General features: G+C 37.3%; 2 long non-coding RNA genes across 13 annotated transcripts in view; both read right to left on the reverse strand.

Moving 5' to 3' along the window:
- LOC122182577 overlaps positions 1-22318 on the reverse strand; it is a 72890-nt gene that overhangs the window by 48635 nt on the left and 1937 nt on the right. The gene's annotated exons all lie outside the window — the stretch shown is intronic.
- Positions 10886-21954, reverse strand: LOC122182581. The gene is made up of 3 exons (XR_006179875.1): positions 21928-21954; positions 21224-21308; positions 10886-10968 (listed from the first exon to the last, which is right to left on the reverse strand). It is a non-coding gene; the product is annotated as an uncharacterized LOC122182581 (long non-coding RNA).

Raw genomic sequence — 22318 nt, forward strand, 5'->3', positions numbered from 1 at the left:
TATTCTATGTCAGCCCATGATGGCAGAGGCAGATGTTGGCAGTATGACAATAGAGACCGAACCTTCCTACAAGCGTTCCATTCCACGTTGTTGCCATGTGACAGATGGCAGCAGAGGGCAGTCTGACAAAATGGTGTCTGACATACAAGTGTGCACGAAGCAAAAGGGTGGAACTGAATTTCTTCAGGCACCTACCAATATCCATTGATGCTTGCTGAACGTTTCTGGAGGCCAAAGAGTGAATGTGAGTACAGTGAGGTGGTGGGTGGTGCATTTCAGCAGCGGCAACGGCTGATGCAGATTGTTGTGAGTACGGTGCACACACTCTTGTTTAGCACTGGTGAAAATGCATAGTTAATAGCAGTGGCTATGTTGAAAAACAGTGTTTTGTAGCTGAGAATCTGTCCTATTCTAACAGTCTTATTATGCCTATTATTGTTTCCATGGAAATAAAAGGAGACAACTTTCAGAGTGACGTCAGTATGTTCAGAAAAGGTGCTTAACCTGTGTGCTTTGAATAGTCATTTGGAAGAGTTTCTTCTGTTTTTGAACATGCAAGTATCTACAGAGCAAAAGCAATATATTCTTATGAACTTGCTTGGGCTATCCTACAGGTATTTGTCCATGCTGTTCAACCTTTTAAGATATCACAATATTTCTCTTAGATATTACAATTTACTCTGGATTATTGAAAAGAAAAACATTCTAAGAAATCGCAGGATTGTTGGAAAGAGGCAAGTGTTTCACTCCTCAGTGATGCTGATTTTGGTTGCCTATTTTGTCACAGTATAGAAGAATCTTAATTGTAAGCAACTGTCATTAGATGTACAGAAGCAAGTTTATCAGTGGCTCATTTTAATACCAGCTCAAAACAAAATTTTAAAATCCTCAATACTTGAAGATTCTACAGTATTATCCTTCATGCAATGTTCATAGCTACTGCAACTACTACATAGCAACCTGTTCATAGCTACTCCAAGCCTATTGACATCTAGAATTCCTAAATTACAACTCCATTTCTCTTACGTATTATAAGACTAACCTGTTTTTTATTTAACTGTATACTGTTCATTTGTAAAATGGTTTTTTACTAATTCATAATTCCAAAGACACTGAGCATTGAAAGCTAAGTCTTTTACAACAGAAAAGCAAAGAACCAACGATGAACTCTTGCAGGTTAGAGAAACCGACACAAAGTAACATTCATGTATTTGCATATGTCACAAAATAACAAAACACTACAGTGATTGATGATAACAGCATAGGGATCATAATCAGATAGTGATTTGTGACCAAGCCCTTGCTAAATCTACACTTGAATTCAGCTGCTCTATGGTTTCATTTCTTTAAATAGGATTTATGTTTGAAGCCTGATTTCAGCTCTTCATTTCATTAACCATTTTAAGCTAAGAGAAACATGCACACGCTCCTAGTCCTTTATGCTATCAAGAGAATCAAGTACTAAAACACATGTAGATGTTTTGCTAAACAGGTTTTATTTTTATCCTTTTTCACTTCCCGATAAGCTGTCACAATGACCACATGGTACTGGATGTTTTCTTGTAAAGGACTCCTAAACCTTTTTCTAGTATAGAATTTAGTATTAACAGTCATGAAAAATATGTAAACTTGCCGTAAGTTACATAAAACAGATCACAACAGCAGTCAAAAAAAATCAGACTGCTAGGCAAGACTATTAAATGCAAAATGGCATATACGGTCCTTTCATTCAGAAAAAAAAAAGACTAAAATACACACAGCTTCTGATATTTTTAGACTACTCTTACTTGGAAAAATTGAAATGCCTATAAAGTTCCAGTAATACACTAAAGAAATGAACACTGTCTCAGCATAAACATTTGTTCCAGTGTTAGAAGTATTTGCATTAGTTTAACAACTGTAGAAGTTTAGGCAAAACCACTCTTCTGTTTAGCAGAGCAAAAATGAGTTTTATTCAAAGCATCAAACTAATATTTTCACTTCTATAGGCTTTTGAAGGCACTATTATAAAAAGAGCCTGTATTCTGCCCAATCCACCTCTGTGCTTGGTAGGTCCTAAAAACTGAAGCTCAAAAGTATTCGGGGCTTAAATTTAACATTCTTCCCACAAAACTTAATTTGTGAAGTCATGCATGAGTTTAGACATTACATGGCATTTATTTCTAAACAGAGCACTAAGAAAACCTTTTCCATATACCAAGAAAGGAAATAATATTCTCTGAAACTCATCCCAGTCAGCATCAAGTAATTTTGATGAAAGAATGGTAAGAAATGTTTCATTCAAGCTACAAGCAACCCCATTTATAAAAGCAATTATAATCTTCACGTCTACTACCTTGTATTCATGATTTAATTTTTTTCAAGATTTGACTCATCTGTAGAGAAGTCCTTATATTCATAGTAATTGATACTATTTTCAATTGATACTACAAGTGAAATTGAAATTTCACTTAAGACAACATTCTACCCCTACATCCTTAATTGCTCATTAAAAACAATTTCCTGTTTACCAAAATAGATGAGGGAATGAAAATAAATGCAGATTAAATGGCATGCTACGGTTAATTGGCTTCTAGTTCATATGCCATGACTCCAAATAGATAGTTTTAGGAGTGTTCACTCATTTCAATAGATTGAATAGAAATCCTCCAGAGAAGGAAGTATATCAAACCTTCCTGTGAAGGCTTCTAGCATCTTCTCCCATTGGTACAAGATCTGATAGAAAAAGCCATAAGTCGCTTCAGCTCTAGAATTACCACACTTTTCATTGGGCAAAACTCTTCTGTTTCTGAGAAAGGAAAATTAAAATGCAGATCCTTGCTTAGTCTTTGTAATAAAATTTCCTGAACTTCCCTGCGGAAACAAGTGATTAGTTAGTGCCTCAAAAGGACAAAGTCCATATCCTGTAAGAAATAAGGAGGAGAACAAGGTTTTTTTTTTTAAAAAAAAAGACTTAAAAGATTTGGTAGAATTGTAAAATATGAAAAAATGACAAGATGTTAATAAGCTCCTATTGTTAATTACTCTGTAGGAAGTGCCTACATGGCAATCAGTCCTTCCTTGTATTCTCTCTGATGGATACCTTGACTTTCCCAACTCCTCCAGAGCCAACATTTTTCTGTTCTGGACAGGGCCTCCATCTTAGGAGACAAGTTTCTGATACTCTCAGGCCCCCACATACCAATCTGTGGATCCAGAATACATGTTCATAATGATCTACCTACAACAATAGGACAAGTGGGATCATAGGATGGTCAATATGACAGCCAAACTAAGTGATTTCACTGGCATCTTTATCTACCTAGAAACACACTTGCAATTTCCTGCCCTTTTTCTTGGCAGCTTCCAGAACAACGTTCTTCATTTGTCCACAACTAATAAGCAGAAGTATTTAAGAGTCAGATCCTGTAAATTTGACTTGTAAACCTCTATTTTTTAAATTTTCGTAACCTGGCTCCATCTAGAACAAGACAAAAAACACTTCAGGAAGGTGGTAGAGTTACTTCAATAATTTTTTTATTATATTCAATAAAGATGAGATATAACCAAGGTTTACAGGAAACTTAAAATGAATATTTGAAAGGGTCTCCACAGAAACCATCAAGCAACAAAAAAGTCTACCTGTTGCATTTCAGTGTTTGGGGAACATGTTTTGGGAAATGATAGAAGGGCCCAGCAAATACATCTCAGGGAGAGAATAGTGGTGCAAGAGCTACAAAGGGAACTAGGAATATTTTTAATTTGGAATTGAACAATGAGAATTGTATCGTGCCGTTTTCTGGCTTCAGAGGGTAAATTTTCAAGGTATTCAAGAAATGTAGAGAATAGCAATATCCCAGACAACAGGCACTCAGCAAAGTGAAAAATGGAGATTAAATGAAAAATAAGGCAGCGGACTTCAAGAAATCTTCCTTGAACAGCTTTTCATGTTGCCAGCATTTGCCACAGTATTCTATATAGCATTAACTAAAAACAGAGGAAAAAGCCATGCTCATCAATAAATAGTACTTTAACTACTCTAAGCAGAAGCCTGTTGACTTTTTTACCTAAAGGTACGTTGGGTGTAAAAATTGCAGCTTTGAGGGGTTTCTAAACATTAAATAGAGCAGCGTTTCCCATCTTGTTTCTTGAAGTTATTAAGAGTTAATAGAGTGTTTCTCTTTAACAGTAATACAGCAGTTTTGAGCTACTGGAGTCAATTTCAGAAGAAAAGCACTTAAAAACAGGTTTGCTTGCTTTTAGCTAAGATTCTAATATACTTGTTTTATGGACAGAAAAACAGTTTAGGTATTTGTGTAACTGTGAAATATGCCCTGCACTATCAATGTGCTAGGTCATCTGGCTTAGACATTCACAATACTTCTCTTTAATACCGATCCAAGTACATGTTGTTCTGGAAAGAGTTCAACAGCAGTATTTTCATCTAGAGCCAGAATGTACTGGTTTTCCATTTCTGTCGTCTTCCGTACTTTATCTTCAGTAGAGAAACATATATTAGTTGCAGCATATTTAACTTAATTTTATTTGGTTTTACAGGTGTGCTAATGCATTTGGATAATCTTTAAAGAAAAGAGTTGTAGGAAATGTAATTATCTGCAGTATTTCTCCAGATAATTTGTAGAACAAAGCTTAGGTCAAGATACTAGATGATCAAAATGGAAGTTTTAATCTTTACTAGCAATCTAAATGGAATTTTAGATCCACAGTCTTCAGAGTTTTATATCCCAAAACAAGTGCTGTATATCATAGTTCATTCTTGCATCTGAATGATACTGCCTAGACAATCTACTGTTTGTTCGTGAAGTAAGAAAGCAATAATTAAAGATTAACACCAGCAAGAACTTGACTACCAAGTTGCGTTCAAAACAAAACTCAAATATGAATAACCCTGCTCAAGTTAGTCAGTATGATGACACACGGACTGCAAACTGGCTTCCTGAGAAGTAATGCAAGTCCCCATACTACATGATGGCAACAGAGAAGGTACCAATAAGCAGTACTAAAATCCCAGCTACTTTCTAGAACATACAGCTGTGACAGATTTGAATAATTTTAATTTGTGGTTCCATAATTGGTATAGGAATTTTCTTACAGATGGAAAACAAGGTATCTTAAGCAAAGTGTCTGACCTTGCACAAATTATTTGTGAACAGTAACATATCTGCTATATAAAGCCTTTTGATTCCTAAGAACTGTAGCCTAAGATCTCAAAAAAGGTTTTTAAGGTATATTCATATAATATTTTCCCCATATTTCTGTCTCAAATCCTGTATCTCACTAACAAGTGAAAAATATGTTATTTGCCAAAGCTGTGTGAAAAAGTTACCACCCACCACCTTCTACACACAAATGTTAAAGAAGGTCTACAGTACTCCTGCCATTTTGCTTGTATTGGTCACAGGAGAAGCAGTAACACCCACTTAACTGCATAGACATTTTAGGTGGCATTTCTTCCACAAGGATGGGAGTCACAGTATCACTGTAACTTAGATTCCGTAATAAGATGACCCTCCTGTTTCCTAGTGTGCTGACTGCACAGCTTCTTTTGACATCAACAGCCTGCTCATTCGACTAAGGAAAGCAGCAGCAGGAACCTCAGGAGCATTCTAGAAGAATGTTAAGTGGTGTGCGCTGCTGTAAGTGGGGCAATATCATGGGGCAGAAGTGTCTGACATCATGTTTGGTTGAGACTGAAAGCCATTAGTAATCCAGATGAAAGCAACACCACCCACTCCTGCTAAGCCCCAGGGAGCACCACTTTCCCCATTGGTACAGGATGGTTTGCATGTGTAAGTTGAGGAGGGGCAGGAGGATTTTACAGCATAGTAACCTTATTTCTGTCCCCCAGATCAGAACAATGAAGAGCATCTCAGTTTCTGAAGCAGCAGCTGAACTCCAGGTACTCCAAGTCATTGGACAAAGTAACACAGCCCTGCTTCTTTCCAAAACCCCTCATGTCATTCCCCAAAGCTATAAAGGATTAATATGTGAAGGAGCCTGACAGTACTTTCACAGAAATTGGAACACCAGCAGTTCATGCTACAGACATCCTAGAGACAGCAATATAAAGCTGAAGCAGAAAGTGTAAAATTTAACCTTACTTTTCAGCTAGCACATTTAAGTGCTACCTTATGATTGTAACTGAACAGAGTAGCTCTGCCTCTCCATCTTCTCTAGTTGATGAAGTCAGTGTAGTTCATTTCCAAACAGTCCTAGAGTCAGTCTGCATGATCTCACAGTAGCAAAAGCAATGACCATCATTTATATGGGCAGTTGGTACAAGACGTTTAAATTCATTTGTAAAAGACCATAGCAACAGAATAATGATGAACAGAATCATTCACATATTACACTCCTGCTGACAGCATATTGTTCTTTTCATTACAAACTTCATTTTATCTCTATCTGTAAAATTGCTTGAGCTTATCCACTGCTAAGTATCTTAGGTTACAAATAATCCTTTACATGCTGAGTTTTAAGCTGCAATGCCAAAGCTTCTGAAAGTACACATGAAGCAGGACTCCTTAAAAAGATATTTAGTGTTAAAATACTTTCCATTTAAAAAAAATCTCTGAAGTCAACATTTTCTTATGCAGCAAAGAACAGAGATCAATAATTACATGACTAGCCAAGTCACCATGAGAGGAGCTATTCAATTTTATCTAGTACAGCTCTTCATTTGTATCTGACAAGGTCAAGAGACTGCAAAATATTTGTAGAATGGGAAAAATTAGTGACCGTTTTCAAGGAATATAATGACACGTGTGATAGAGGAAAAAATAGAACAGTTTCTCTTTAGATTTCTCTAGCTGACAAAGCTAAGTAATGTTATTAGAAGGCTTGAAGCCATGAATTCTTGTTTGAAAGTGAACAAGCCTAGTCTTGGGACTTGGCCACATGCAGAAGCAGCAGTCACCTGAACCACTACTTCTGTGCTCCTTCCCATCTACTCACACTTATGCCTGAAGCCACCTTATTAGTATCTTCCTGAAGTTTGGCACAGGTGGGGAGAATTGAAAGGTACCTGAAAATTCAAGTACCTATAACATTATTTATGAAGGTGTGGCTTCAGCATACATAGAATTCCAAACATTAAATCTATTTCATAACATCTTGTTTTCCCTTTATAATGGAAAACTCCACAAAACAGTCCCTGGAAAGCACAGCATCCATGTTTACTGAGAATAGAGCCAGACCTGGACACAGAATGAAGTAAACAGAAAATGAGTATTTATGCATGTGAAATACCAAATACTTTGAGTTTTTCCACACAGGAAATTAACAGGCTCTTGAATAAGACACTCATAGCTCAGTATAAATCATCCATTACTTTTGGTAAGAGACAACACAACAGTGCCAAGTAGAGATACCATAATTGGCTGCTAATGTGCTGACCCATATTTAGAAGCAGTAAAATTAAATTAAAATAATCAGCACAGGCCAGTTAGCCTGTCTGTAGCACTGTGCTGTGTACCTACACTACTCCACAAAGTATTTAGAGCTTCTCCTCTCATGGGTTGGCATGATTTTTTCAACACTTCAAAAGCTTATTTGCTTCTCCTGGCAGTAAAAATTCTAAGTAAACTGGTTTTCAGTATGTGTTCTTAAACCATGTACCCCTAAATCATCAAGAAATACACACACACACACACACACACACACACACAATAGTTCCAGTTGGCAAGAACCTACAAAGATTAAATCCAACTGTCTGACCACTTTGAGGCTTAGCCCAAAGTAAAAACATGTCATTAAGAGTGTTAAAAAAATGTCTCTTAAACATGGACAGGCACAGGGCATCAACGTCCTCTCCGAAAGCCTGTTCCAGTTTCCCACTGTTCTCACAGTAAAGAGGTTTTTCCTCACATCTAGTCCAAACAGCCTCAACACAACTTGTAGCTCTTCCCCCACATCCTGCCACAGAAAAGATGTGGGCACTCCCCCTTCTCTTCCCTTCCTAAGATGGAGGTAGAGATCACCTTTCTCCAAGCATACAAACACACGGAACTCAGCCTCTTCTCGCAGCTTTGTTGCCCTCCACTGGATGCACTCAACTATCTCAACCCCTTTTTGAAATCCTAGAGCCCAGACTGCACACAGTATTCAAGATGAGGGTGTGCCAACACTAAGCACAGCATGACAATCACCTCTTCCAGCTGGCTGTGTACCCTGCAGTTAATGCACCACAGAAGTTGGTTTGCCATCTCAGCTGCCACAGCACACTGCTGGCTCACACAGCCTGTCAGCCAGGATCCCTAGATCCACCTGCCCAGCACTGCATCCCAGCCTCTCATCTCTGTCCATACTTATATCTGGCATTACTTTTAACCAAGCATGCAGTCATGGACACAGGAAGTCTAAACAAGTCTTTAAAAGTCAGCCTAAGCACAGTGGAACCTGTGTCCACTGAAAACTTGTTCGCTAAACTCAAAAATATATATTCCTTTTACTGTGAAAATTGTTAACCTTTGGAGCCATATAATACTTTGACTGTTTTACAGTTAAAATACTGTAATGCTGAGGGGCAGTAACTACATCCAAGAGATTCTGAACTGTAATCTTGCTCCATTTCTAAATGGAATGGAATCAAAACTGACCATAAGAACTTCTGTTGTCTACAGTACTGGTAGATAACACTCAAAATTTTAACTTCTGTAAGAAACACATGGTAAGTTCCAATATTTATAGCTTTTAACTAGCTAGATATATACTAAATATACATGGCAGAACACTTCTGAAATCATTCATCTGTTCAGCAGTGATCTTTCTGAGATTCTACCAGAAAGTAGCAGTAACCTAAATAAAGTTTCACAAGTGCTCACAAAATGAAAAGGCCCCTGCACCTAAACAGTCAGGAAATTATTAGGATGCAAAATGACTTTTTACTCCATTTATGGTAAAGAAAGGAGGCTTTGTGTACTTTAAATGGATCTATTCTCATTCATATTATGAATATAATTCCTCCTTTGCCTTTGAACAAAACTCATGCAGCAAGAGAACAGGATCCAAGTTTACAGGACAACTTTCCTAAGAACAACAGTCACCTAAGTTTCCAAGACAGATTCCACTTCCTCTATTTCATTATTAACTCCTCAAAGATATCTAGAGCCCATCAGGCTCCTACAAACCATTAAAGTAGGTCCTCTCCTCCAGAAGAAGCAGTAGGAGACAACGCTAGTGATGTGCTCTGTCCATGATAAAGTTCTTTTCATTCCTCTTATGGCATGATCAGACAGTCTAAAGCTGCCGGGAAGTTCCAGCCCATGAATGAAAGCATAACAGTTAATGTGAAAATGAAAAGTGTTCATGTCTCATGAGCTAAGAATTTGGATCAAATAGAACTCCAAAAACTCAGAAGTTGTCTGTCTATCATTAAGACCCCTACGAGCAGATTCTCGGCTGGAAATCTGCCCCTTATACTTCACTCTGCATTTTAAGTAGATACATACAGTGCCTGTCTTTTCCCAAAAGATGATCTTCCCTAAAGTCAGAAAATTATGGCAGTAAATTCTTAATCTATGTGAGAAGTGTCAAATCATCATCCTTACTATTAAAATGACAATCAAAACAGGACTGGCATTGCAAGGCATTCAGGACCTGGTAATACAAGAGCAAGCATTAACATTTAACATTTACTTTAGTATTTGGAAGCCACAAATACTGAAAAATTAGGGTCTTTCAGTACAAAACCAGACAACTCAGGAAAATATTGCCATCTGGTATTAGTAAGAGAATCTACTCAGTGCACACTAAGAGCTGAAAAACCTGCAAATAGATTTCTTTTTCCATGACACAAAAATGACCAAGACAAATTACAAAATCACAGTGGAATATAGTATTTCAAAATGCAAGCCAGGCTTTGCCAGTTCAGTAATCCATTCCAGATTGAATCCTCTCACCTTCCCTCATTTCTCTAATATGTGCTTTACAAGATTTTGCAGACAGACCATGAGCAGGACATTACTTCAGATTTCCTTTTTTGGGAATAATATCATAGACAGAAGTTCTAGCTACATATTCTGAATATTTGTTTTAAGACAAAGTAAACCTAAAATAGCATGTTAGAAAAGCTCTGAGAGATGATTACAGAAGTGTTTCCAAAGCTGCCAATCTACTCATCCTTTGGAAAAAGTCTTTTAGAATGAAATGTCATACTTAGAGATAACTTTTTATGTTGTGGTGATAAAAAAAGATGTAATTCTAAAAAGAATAAAAAATTAAGTGCAAGTCATCACTACAATTATTGAATACAAGTACTGGGTGCCATTCAGGAAAAATCTAAAGAAGTTGGTGGCCTGCAGCTCTCACTAGGGACATCCTCAGCAAAGAAGTCCCTCAAGTGAACAACCAGAATTATCTCAAAAACTGAGCTTTCTTGTCCTGATAGATAAAATTGCAGAGTTGGGAACAAGCGTAAATTCAACAGTTGTTCAGAAAAAAACATAGTAACTAATTCAACAGCAGAAGTACAGTGCTGCAGATAACTGATTGGTTAGGGAAGAAGTCTCACCTTCACAATAGTAGCAGACAGTTCATCTGTGCAACGACTGTCCAGAAAGTTTCAGATCTCTACATCATATCACCTTTGCTGTGTATTAAGCCCACTGGCAGCATCCCTATTACGTGCACATTTCTCATTGTACAACAACTAATTTCTCCTGCAGTTTCCAACAGTTCTCAGAACAATAATAAAAATAACAGTACATTTTACAAGATTTGAAACAAATGAAATTAGAGTTCTAGCCTCTGTGCTATGCTTACATAGCAACTGTGTTGAATGCAGAATTAAGACAAGAAGAAATATACTTGGACTGTTCACAACTGGAAAGGTACCTCATTCCAGGAGCACAAGATCTTACAAAGTAAAGACTGACTGGAGATTCATTGGGTCCTTAATGCTGTACTTCTGTGTTTGTAAGGAAGAGCTGAGGAGAATCACCCTGGCATCAGGTGTTAATTCAGTCAGAACTAGAACAGAAAAGGAAAACTGAAATGCATGGCACAACTCAGACTTTGTGTAATCTTACTGAATTTGTGCATCTAAAATATAGCAGAAAAGCAGCTCTTATCTTTATGTTTGAACAATGGAATAATCTGGCTGTCCAAGACAACAGAAATAAAATGAGATAGTACCATTCTTTGTGCTTTGTGAAAGAATGACTGCAGTTATGAAGGAAACAAATCATTGTCTTAAATACATGGTCAAATTCATTTATATTATATGTATTCATACAGACATATTCAAACAGAACTGCTTTGAAGATTGACAGTTACTCACATGGTTTACTATAAAAGGACAGTGGATCTAAGCTCCGTACTTTTAAATTTCCAAACTATTTAATAACAAGCTGTCATTAATGAAAAAGTGAATGTGTTGCCAGTGTTGTCAAACCCATTAGAATAGAGGAACACTCAGGGAAAAAGATGAATACGTCCATGGAGGTTGTCTGTAATTTCCTTCTCAGTAAGGATCTTATTCAAATTTCAGTTTTATGATAGAAAGTACATAAGTGTAATTGTGACAGAATCCAAAATTCAGAACAGACTGGACTGCTTTTCATTACTGCTCTGTGTGACTTACATGTGTCACTAAGAGCAGCATGATTTTAACATGGTGTGCTTTGCAAAGATTTTGAGAGAAGACTTGAAGAACTGTTAGCATCTGGTAATTTAAAAAAAATTAGAGAAAAGCTGAAGATACCAAAAATAAGGAATTTTTATCTCACTTATTTGGTTATGACTAACTGCACTGATGGATGCTTTGGGGCATGTGGTGTACAAGTGATGAAAGATTAAGGGCAACACATCAGAGAGAATAGGAAAAAACTTACTGAGCATCATACAGTCCATCTGCATTGGCTATACAACAGATACTATCAAGTAACCAACTGGCCAAATTTAAGTCTGCTTCAGCAGTTGGGTCATCTAAAAAGCAGTTTCAAATTAATTCACTAACGCACATTGAAGACTCCTGCGAATTGTCTTCAGATACATCATCTCACTAAAAGGCAGCCACACAAAAGTGGGAGTTCATGCTTAAGCCCTCTTAAGTACCACTTTACGATGAACTGTTTTGTTTTGACACTTGAAGTTACCTAACAAAAGGAACTTTGCTGACTATGAATCTAACAACATATTTAAGGCCTCTAATCCTCCTCATTTTCATCTCCTGCTTAAAATAGATAAATAATTACAGCATATATTGGCATCTAACATCTTATTTACTAGTCCTCTTTAGGTGAGCACTAACATCTGTTATTACACATTACTGTCATTCTTTATCAGCTGTTTTTAATTCTTAGTGACATCCATTACCTCCTTTGAGAAGCTGCTAAGCAACTCCCGAAAGTTCCCCTTCTCAGCACACAGAAGTCCTGCAGTTTAAGTGCCCATATTGTACAGTAACAGTCTGAGATCTATTACCTGATTTCTAAAAGCTCTGTAAATTATTTAAAATAAGAGCTGTCCGTGGCATCTTTGCAATAATCACTAATACTAGGGCTAGAGGCACAACAGCAGCAAAACAAGATAGGAAGGATTCTAGTGGGATCAACTGAAAGGAGGCATGACTCCAATTATAAAATATGCAATAAAGTTCCATTACATAAAGTCAGTAAATACTCACACAATTTCTTGGTGTTTTCATCTAAAATGTGCACAAAGTGATAAAACAGGAGACTGAGAAGAGAATACAAAGCAGAAAAGTACATGATCACAAAATAAAGGATAAAAGAAAAAAAAGAGGCAAGATAAGAAAAGTGATTCAAAAAGAATTCCAAATCAAGGGAAAAAAGATAAAACTCAATTGCAGTACAGGAATCAAGTTCTTAGTATGGTAAGAGTTCTCAGTGTAGAAAAGATTCCTTTGCCCTAAATACGAAGCACTGACATATTAAGGCAGAAAAAAAATTAAGGCAAAAGGAAATAAAATACAAGATTTAGGGGAAATAAGATAGGATAAGCCACAGTAAGCGAAGATCCAGGTGTGCTGCATTTAATTCTGGCTCAAGAAACCAAAATAAAACAAATGTCAGAAAATAAGTGATAATCATGCAAAAAGAAAAACAAAACAAAATATGTTTGTAAAAGGAACTAATCAGGAACTGCTTATACAATAGTGATCTTTAAGTATCACTTAACATATTCCAGGTGAGCACTGCAATTTGTTCAGATTTCCAACCAACATATTACATTGTAAAGCTAGGCATGGACCTCGAGGTTTCTTATCCAATTATATTTCCATCACCTCTTCAACTCTACAGAAATAAAAGGTGATTTCTCATCTATATTTTCCCCACTTTGATTTTTTCCAGTGTTTACATACCAAACGTAAAACCAGAAGGAAAGGATAAGTACTTATTTGGAACATCCATCAGTGTGACACTTAGAATACTTAAAGCACAAGTTTAGCATTATGAGTATTTAGCAATTATTCCTTAATACAGCTACATCCGTATGCAATGTCGATAAGACAAAAAGATAACCTCAAATGTGGAGTGCAATTAACTTTCATTCCAAAGCGCTGTAATTACAATAAAGGCTTCCTGCTTCTCCCAGCAGATGTCGCTGCAAGGCAGGTGCAGTGCAGGCAGAGGTTGAAATAATTGTAAAAATGCAGCAATAAGCCAAACAAGTTCACTTTTTGGATCATTTAAATTCACGATAGGAAAATGCAGCACAAGATAATTTTAGCTAAACTACTACAAAAGCTGTAAATTCTTGTGCAGAAGGAAAAAATCTGCAAAGCTATTTCCTTAATGAAGTGTGCATTCTATACCTTATTATTCTGCTAAACACTATCCTCACTACTGTGAATTTTCTCTATTTCTCCTTTCAAGTTTTTAACAAGGCCATAAAAAAAGCAAAAATGTTAGGGACAAAATAATAAATCTGATCTCATATGCCCATTTCCAATTCTTATAAAGCTACGACTGTTACAATGTACAAAACACCAGCTAAGTTACTCTCATGAAAAGGAAATGAGACACAGGAGCTCAAGGCACATTAAGCTCTCTTGGTGAGGCACCCACGTAGACCTGAGCATAACGCTGCATCCTGTGTGTTCTTGGCTCAACAGAAGCAAACAGCAGCTCTGAGCTGATAGATAACTACAGTGTTCTGCCAGATTTTTTTTTCCTCATGGATGACTTCCCTTCATCAGACTCCTTAGGCCTTAAAACATTTTCCTATTCCATGTCTGTTGCACAAAGGATGTTATACATGCGACCCGTCACAGCATTTCATTTTCAGTCCCCAGACTGATGCCACACATTACAGGGGGCAGAGGCAGGGGAAGCACAGAAAAGTTTCCCCTGGAGCCAGTTGGCAAGAGAAGTGATGGGTGTTCCCAAACAGCCACCTCCCTCCAGCATTTTCTCCAGTGCAGCAGGAGATAGTGACAATGACAGCTTTCACCATGCCTTTCCCCATTGCTAAAGCACCCTCTCAGGCTCTCTACTGCATGTTCTTGTTTATTACTGTTAACAAAAATTGGAGAATACTTCATTAAAGTGACAGGTCTGCACATTGTCCGCTTGCTAAACATCATCCATGTATATTATTGAGTAATACTTACTGGAAATTTAAACGACTTGAAATATTATTCCAGCAGATCACTAAGGTTAAAAGAAAAAAATTAGATAACTATGAGAATCAAGGTTTCCTTGTAAGGATAGTGAGAACGAATCTGACATTTTTCGTTTTACTCCAGCAGCTGAAGGGAGTCAGGATATGGGTGAAGGGTACTGTGCCCGCTAAAGCTTCAGAGCACTCCCAGTGTGGGGACATTTCTCCAGAAGTCAACTCTAGATGGCTTTTTTTTTTTTTTAAATACTGCCTCCTGATTTCCATTTTAAGTTAGTTTTTCTGAAAGATGACTTCATAAAGGTCTGTTTTAAATTAGTCTCAGATAATGCAATGCACCACAAAGGCAAAAGTTATGTAAATGACTCTGAAGTGTTTAATTTTATGTAGCAGAGATATTTTTCAGTCAAATATTGAGAGACACAGAAGAATCTGAAGCTGGAAGACTCTGTACCTACTCTGTTCCAAACCTGAGCTGTAGTAAGAACAGCCATCCTGTGGGTAGGTGTTCTCACAGTGTTTGTACCAGTTAGCTAATTATTCCCCCCCCTCCCTGTTCAATGGCTTCCTTCCATTAACCACAATTAATGGAGCAGATCCTCAGCTCCTTTTGAAAAGCAAGTACATGAAAGCACTTCCATCACTCCACATCCCTGTTAACAACTCTCTCCAAAAGTGTTTCTTCTTTGGAAGGCAGTATCATTTTGAACAAGAAAAATTAAACCAGCAAATACAGGACAATACATTTAGCAGAATAGAAAAGTAAAACCTTGACTACTAGTTATGTTCACAAACATCAAGTGTTCTAGCTAGACATTCAAACCTCAAAGTCTAGAGCAAACTCCTTACCAGAGCAAGTACTTAAAACAGTGCAATCAGTCTGAAAAAGTACTTTGATCAGCAGGCAATATTTGAGAACTAAACACAGCCACTTGCACAGGGACTTCACAAGCCTCATGCCAACGTGACTGGTTACGTACTATTCTATGCAGTGTAGGCATTGCTCCTGGATTGGCTGTCAGGGTTCTGTCCAGCTCTCACTGAAGCCAGCGAGATTTCTCACACAAGTTCTGTAAGAGAATTTATCACCAACTGAGCTGCTGTTTCTACTGTCCAAAAAAAAACAAAAGTTGTAACTAAGCAATGAAGCAAACAGAATGCCAAAGATTTTGATCTTGTATCTCAACCTCCTGCTGGGTTTGGTAAAGGTAAAAGTTGGATATAAATCTTGAAAGAACTGTGGCAGTGTGGTCCTTTGTTTTCTTAAGGGAAAATATGAATAACAATCTCTAACAGCTTTGAAAGACTAAAAAAAAGTGAAAAATCAAGTGGATAAAACAATTTGCATCACTGAGAGAAAAGTGTTTCTACAGAGATCTTCCCATTCAGAAAAGTGGGAAAAACTGAAACTTTATTTTTGACTATTGTTTCAATAGCCAGATCTACTTAAATCATCCAAACTAAAAGAATTAATCTTCAAGTTTGTTTAGCCATCACTTCCAGTACTTTGGATCTATGGAAGAGCATTACCACCTACCTCAGAAGTATGAATTCCTGAGTCACGATTTATGCGGGTTAATACACTTTAAGGATACTTTTTAGACATTTTCACTCAAAATGACTTCTCAGTAAGCATACTGAACCACACACCTTGCTCCACTGGATTACAAATCTGGACTCTAAATTGTCATTCAGTTGAAAGCTAAATATAACTTGCAAACTATTTAGCTGAAAAGTTCTGGTTCTGTAGGACACACTGCAGAAGAGGCTTCCTTTGAGACTGAGATGCCATACAGTTTTCCGTCTTTGAAGTGCACAAACTTTGCCAAGAATTTCCCGAACTAAAGGACCTGTCTTATTCAAATGAACAGGGCAGCGATAAGAAGCTTGTATTAATGTATCAATAAATTTTGTATTGATGCATCAACAACTTTGTTAGTACTACTTTTAAGGCTGCATCTTCATGTAATAAGAACTATATGTTTTAACCAATTTATTCCAGAGATCAGTAAATTCTTATCTTGCTAGCATATACAAGGACATTTGAAGTCAAATTGAGATCTGCTGTGACTGGATGCAGCTCTGACAAGCTCAGCAGGTGAATTTCCCTAACATTGCTTCAAAGACTACAGTTCAGCACAAGGGTAACAAACAGCTGCTTACCACCAGCAAGACTATTTGACAAGTGACTGTTACTTTTTTTAATCACACACTTTAATCTTTCATAAACTTTAAGTTCTACATTCAATTACAGTTGAAGCTACTCTCATCAGGAACCTCCTTTGGGAAAGATTCTGGAAATAAAGTAGTGCCTTCAGGCTAGCAAAGCTCAAGACATTTTTCAAGTTGCCACAATGATTTGAGTGATTTAGCCATTGCTAAATTATGCTCTGTGTGTTCAGTTACATCTACTACAGATTCTACAGTTAGAAGTTCTGTAACTAAAAGCATTACTTCAGATGTTAAAGTAATTATATTTAACACCACCTTTTTTAAGCTTGATAAATCTATCCTATGCTATAGATATTTCTACAAAGGAAAGCTTGAATGTTCATCTCAAGAGAACACTATGTGAACAGACAATGTATTTATTTAAGTTAAGTTGCACACTACACAATATACCAACAACACAAAACTAGAGAGCACTGGAAATAGAAAGGAGAAAGCCATTTTGACACAGAAGCATCACTTTGTTCACTGTCATTTTTACATTAACACTCTAAAAGGTAACAAAAGGTTGCACTGAACCTAAGTTGCTTAGGTTTTGCTGAGGACTGTTCATTGCTTTTTTTTTTTTAAGTTTACAATGAAAGATGCTCAGCTACCTCTCCCTGTCCTAAAATTAAGGCAAGAGTATGCTGCTAATAGAATCACATTATTGCTATTGGATGGGTTTGCCAGGTACTTTGGGGGATATTGATACAGTAGTAAGAACTCAGTGAGGCCTTAGCACAAATCAAAAAGCGATGTCCCTTATCTTACATACTAACTGGGGGAAAGCAAAGTGCAACAAACGCATCTCCTGATGCTGTCAGCTCACTGTGTAAATACAGTCCTGTCCTTTTCCAAGTACTGATATCAAGCTGCTTTTGAGCAGTTAGGCTCACATATACTAACTGACATTTGCTAGATGTTGGAAAAATTCAGCTGTCGCATTCTCAGAAATTATATAGGAGGAAAAGCAGACTGTAGCAAGCAACAGATGCTTTCATCAGGACAGCAAAACATTCATGACAGTACTACAGTCTGAGAAACCAAACACACCCAGTTTTCACCAAGAGACTAGCAATTTAAACCAGCTTTTAGATGTGAGTATATATACATGACTTGTCTTATCTACTTCATCATTTTCCCTGCAATGCCCTAACAAAGCAACAAAAACAGGAACAAAATTTCACAAAATGTTTTCTGAAATATCAACCAATGGGATATATTTGAACATCCCTAGAGTTCTACATTAAACAGTAGGAAAGTTGAAAAACATTATTTTCAATTTTCCATTTATTAATTTGTTGTTTAGATAAATCCCAGCCAGAGATTCAGTCCCTTGGAGCCCATACAAAGGATTTTTAGAACATTAAAAACCAAAGTTAACTATTGAGACTGCTGGTTTATTTTTCAGTAGAAGGAATTCTGCTAAACAAGGAAGTGATGTTCTAACTTCATTAGAGTATTCAAATTTCAGTTTCAAACATCTGAAGTTGAATTTTTCATGTAATCTCTTGCTTTGGATCAAGCTACAACTAAAAGTGTTGTTTTCAGTTAGTTTGGCATCAGATTAAAAATAATTTCTGATGCTTGGACAGTAATAGATCTGTGTCAGATAAAATGCCTGAAAATCACTGCAATACTGAAGCAATAAATGTAACTCATTAGTTGAGTCAGGTGGATTATTTTGGTATCTGCACTATTCACTGCCCTGAATTTCTTTAACAACTGAACTTGATAACAGAACAGGAATAATACCCATGTGAAACAGTAAGGAAAAAAAAAATCAGCACATATTACACTAATTTCACTAACAGAAACAAGAGACAGAATTAAATTATTGCTCCTTGGTATCTAAATTTAATTTGCAGTAAAACTAAACCAACAACACATCAAGGAGAATTTCATTATTTACCTAGCTGTCTTAATGCAAGTCCTAAAAGCACAAAAAGAAACAAAGCCTAAGATGGTGCAGTGTGAGCAGTAACACAACTGCATTCCACTCATGCCCAGTCCGCTGGGCTTCACACCTAGAAGCCACTGAAAGACATTGAGGCCCTGGACCATGTCCAGAGAAGGGCAACAAAACCGGTGAGGGATCTAGAGCACAAGTCTTATGAGGAGCAGCTGAGCGAGCTGGGATTTAGTCTGGAGAAGAGGAGGCTCAGGGGAGACCTCACTGCACTCTACAACTTCCTGAAGGGAGGCTGTGGTGAAGAGGGGTTTGGCCTCTTCTCCCAGGCAGTGAACAGGACCCGGCGAAATGGCCGCAAGTTGTACCAGAGGAGGTTTAGGTTGGACACAAGGAAAAACTTTCTCTCAGAGAGTGGTCAGACACTGGAATGGCTGCGCAGGAAGGTGGTGGAGTCACCGTCCCTGGCACTGTTTAAGAGGCATCTGGATGAGGAGCTGCGAGATACGGTTTAGATTATAGTAGTGGTGGTAATGAGAAGATGGTTGGACTAGATGATCTTCTAGGTTGTTTCCAACCTTGTGATTCTACTATTCTATACATTACTTAACTGCTAGCACTTAAAAGTCAGCATGTTTTAAAAGAGCATTTAATTCTGAGAATATTCTGCATTGTAACACGAAGATACGGAGCTCTTCTGGCAGTGTTGCAATCATTCCCACTTCCCCTGTAAATCATAACCATCTCACTTTGGTAAGCTCAGTAATCAAAGGTTGGGGTGGTAAGTAGAAAAGGTGGCTCATTACAGAAGTATTAGGAAACAGCAAGAAAGGAAAATGCAGCAGCTTGAAACAGAAAGACAAGAATAGAGACAAGTGACAATTCATACAAGCCCAGAATAATTTATCTAATTTTAAGCAATGATGACAAGGGAAAATATGTTGATATTTGGGCATGATTGCGTTCCAAGATCTTTGTTTTAGAAAAGAAGAACGCTGAAGGCATAAGACTTCTCCCAAATGCAGAAGGAAAAACTAATACTACTAAGAGACAGTCACTCCAACCAGCAGTCAGATGGACTGTGTCCCCAAGGATTTTCAGAAGCTTCTCTTGAGCTGAAGTATAAACATGAAGAAAATATATAGCAATTCTGATGTTTCATATTAAAATAAGTTCTGTAGAAGCATTCACACCCCTTCCCATAAGAAACAGACCACTGTCCAAACAACTACTAGATTCCTCTTCAGATGTCTTTTCTATTCTATACTGTTCTTCATAAAATCTTAGTCCAAGATTTCTGACCTTTCTTTGCTGTCTTGGTCCCTTTTGACTTAGGCTACTATTTGTTCTTCTTAAGCAACACAGAGGACTGCTACTGATACTGTAGTATACTTGATGCCTGAAAGACAATTGGTGCAGCAGAAAAACCAAATACATTGTACTTAGTTCACAATAGCCTAACAGAAATCAAGACTCAGTGCTGTATGTGGTATATCTGTATCAAATAACTGGTAATAAATTCAAGTCAGATTTTCAAGCATAATTGGCATTTCTTAGGTAGCGTCAAGCCCACAGTGGTCTCAGGAAGTTGAAGGTGCTCATCCATCTCCCACAGTTAAACTACTTGCAGTTATTTTTATGTTTGTCTTCTATTTCTATCCAAACAGTATGCTTAACTCTCTTCCTGCAGTAAGCATACATCCATATGGGAATGAGGCCACAACGCCAGCTTTGCAAATTTTTATTTCCAACCCTTTGACAATAGGCTACTGAGAGTTGGGAGTTAACATATCCAGCTCTAATCAGGTAAGCTTGTTATTAGTATATTGAACATAAAAAGTAAATATTCATATAACTAAGTTCTACTATCACCTCTCCTAGGGTTCTTGTCCTCTTTACAACAGAAAACAGAGAAAGCATATGAAAGAATTTACTTAATCTCATGCAAGTTAGAATTATTCTAACATTTTAATATGTTCTCACGCAAACCACCAACACAAGAATGAGGGAAGTAATTTATAACTAACTGAATTTCCAAGCAGTGACAGAATAGTTTTTCCAGCAGTACATTTCTGTGATACAATGATCATTAAATTGAACCATCTACATCGGCATTCTCAGCCAGCCTATTGTTTTATAAAAGAAACCAGCTTTTCCAGTTCACTGCAAACAGATAACAGCAATAAAGTTACTGACTACCATCCACTTATTTAAACATTAGACGGCATTTGTTCACTCTATACACAAAGTGAACATGGGAAAGAACTTAGATTTTTTTTTTCCTCTTTAAGGCATTGATGCATCGGAAGCAGGCCTAACAACCTCCATAAGTGACAAACAAAGCTCTCTGAAAATGTATTAAGTAATTGAATATAGTGTTACTCTTCTGCATCAGAACTTCAGATGATGAAATACATTTTCAAAGGCACTAAGAAATTAAGTTGTCCTACAGCACTTAGAAGCAGTTATTTTAATACCATTAAACAGATGTTCTTACCTTGCTGAAGTTTATTATATTACCTGATAATTCAAAGAGAAGTAGAAACAATTCTGTAGAACTGCACATGTAATCAGAGTCAAGAACATTTCCACATATGGGTAAGTCCTGTGTTAAAGTTGTAGAAGTTGTATGCATACGTATGTACATATGTTAAATATAAGCAGGTTCAACAGAATAGGCTATCCTATGTCCCATCCAGCATTTATTCAAAATAATCATCACAGAATCATACAGAATCATAGAATGGCCAGGATTGGAAAGTAGCTGAAGGATCATGAATCTCCAACCCCCTGCCACATACAGGGCCACCAACCTCCCCATTTAATACTAGGCAATTTCTGCTCACACATTCTACCTTTACAGTGTCATAGCCTGCAAGTACAACAGGTGATTCTTCATTTCAAGTGGCTGAATTACAGCTTATCCCAGCACCTTTGAGTTTCACACTAAGGAACACAGTGCTCACAACAAAAGAATAAGATGCCAGCATACATCATTACACCTTACTATAAGTTACACAGACCAGACACAAAAAAGGTAAGAACGAAAAATCACATATGACCCAGCTTTCACAGCATATACAAATAAGGGAACTGTAACACCATCATGCAATGGAAAGTGTAGCAACAACAGCAAAGCCCCAGGCTACAACAGCTGAGGATGCGTTCAAATGCAGCAGCCACAGCACAGCAATAAAGAAAGATATAAGAAAGAATCTACTTACTCTTAGAAGGCCTCACGTACGTGTAAATCTCCAGCAAGACACCCTTGCCTCTACTGCTTCAACCCTTAAATGAGGTCTGGGAAGGGGTTGATCCTGGCTCCACCCCTTTCAGTCACTCAGGTGCACTGCATTGCATGCAACTGAACTCACCTGGGTTGGCCCTACCTCTCTACCAGGTGCTCAATCTCTGCTTCAGGCCATGACTTAGTATTTCCACTACAGGAACCTAAAGTACTCAGGAACTCAAATGTAGTCACAGACAAACATAACAACTGAACACTATTTATTAAGGACTTAGATAAGTTTAAAAAATGAAACCTTATAGGTCAACTTCTTAAAGAAGTCCATATTTATGATGAACATCTCCAATGCACGTATTCCCACATAACAA

The sequence above is a fragment of the Lagopus leucura genome, unplaced genomic scaffold (assembly GCF_019238085.1).
Source record: "Lagopus leucura isolate 7727_CA_CO unplaced genomic scaffold, USGS_WTPT01 Super-Scaffold_100015, whole genome shotgun sequence".
Lineage (NCBI taxonomy): Eukaryota > Metazoa > Chordata > Aves > Galliformes > Phasianidae > Lagopus > Lagopus leucura.